The sequence below is a fragment of the Otolemur garnettii genome, unplaced genomic scaffold (assembly GCF_000181295.1).
Source record: "Otolemur garnettii isolate 467f Iridium unplaced genomic scaffold, OtoGar3 scaffold00153, whole genome shotgun sequence".
Taxonomy (NCBI): domain Eukaryota; kingdom Metazoa; phylum Chordata; class Mammalia; order Primates; family Galagidae; genus Otolemur; species Otolemur garnettii.
Window position 1 is genome coordinate 2,388,324 of NW_003852548.1, and position 1,503 is coordinate 2,389,826.

The 1,503-nt window shown below is 34.7% G+C and overlaps 1 non-coding gene across 1 annotated transcript; it reads right to left on the reverse strand.

Moving 5' to 3' along the window:
- Positions 1-1,261: 1,261 nt before the first annotated feature.
- On the reverse strand, positions 1,262-1,364 carry LOC111728384. Its single transcript, XR_002775697.1, has one exon. It is a non-coding gene; the product is annotated as a small nucleolar RNA U13 (small nucleolar RNA).
- Between the last annotated feature and the right edge of the window lie 139 nt (positions 1,365-1,503).

Here is a 1,503-nt window from a genome sequence, read left to right on the forward strand (position 1 = left end):
TTACTTGTACATAGCGTTTTGAACTGTACTTTTTCACTTCTGTACCTACTGTTATGTAACATGCAGTTTTCCAGTCATACTACATTGACAAAGCATACTTTACAATTTTTTTTTGAGACAGTCTCTGTTGCCCTGGGTATGAGTACCCTGGCATCACACTTCACAGCAACCTCAAACTCTCGGCTAAAGTGATTCTCTTGCCTCAGCTTCCTGTATAGCTGGGACTACAGGCATGTGCCACTACACCTGGCTAGTGTTTTCTATTTTTCAGTAGAGATAGGTCTTGCTCTTGGCTGGGACTTGTCTAGATCTCCTGAGCTCAAGCAATCCACCTGCTTCAGCCTCCTCGAATGCTAGGATTACAGGCCTGAGCCACTCCGCCGGGCCCATATTTTACAAGTTTAAATAAAAACAATACTTGATTATAATGAAAAATTAAGAAATACAGAAACATATCAAATAAATATTTCAACTCTCAACTTTCTAGAATATATTTCTAGAAATATACACTATTATTGACTTGATTTGCATAATTTCAGATTATATTTATTTATGTACAATTATTCAATTATATCTAATAAATGAGTATGGATACAAAATGCCCAGGATTCATTAGTACAATATATATAATACTTATCTTGTGAGATAAATTTAAGTATAGATGTAAATATATTTATAAACAATACATAACATTTTTCTCTTATATGATTAAAATCATACCATATACAGTATTTCACACCCTCACTTTATCATTTGCCTTTAAAACAATGTTGCTAATGTTATTAGCTTTTTTCTTTTTAAAAAAATATGAACAAAAATAAAATAAATTTTAAAAATTAAAAAATAATTAGAGATGGGGTCTTGCTATGTTGCCCAGGCTGTTCTCAAACTTCTGGCCTCAAGTGATGTTCCTGCCTCAGGAGCCTCTGCCCCAGCCTGGTGAACTATCTGTTCATACCTTTTCCCCATTTAAAAAATTGGTTTAACCTATAATCCTAGCACTCTGAGAGGCCAAGGCAGGTGGATTGCTTGACCAGCCTGAGCAAGAGCAGGACCCCTTCTCTTAAAATAGCTGGGTGTTGTGGTGGATGCCTATAGTCCCAGCTACTTGGGAGGCTGAGATAAGTGAGTTGCTTAAGCCCAAGATTTTGAGGTTGCTGTGAGCTGTTATGCTATGGTACTCTACCCAAGGTGACAAAGTGAGACTCTATCTCAAAAAAAAAAAAAAATTGGTTTGCTTTCTTTGTTTTTTCTCTTTTCATATCCAATGGGTAATGTGCTGATATCATAACAAGTTTTGAGGGGGCACATCTCACACATAAGCATGAACAACCAATCATCACACCTATGAACTATAAAAAGATCTGGTTTGTTTTCTTATTAAGTTTTAAGAATTCTTTATGTATTATGGGTACAAGACCTTTGTCTGATATATAATTAGCCAATTATTTTCTTCTAGTCTATACATTGTCTTTTCATTCTTTTTTTCTTTTTTTTTTTTTT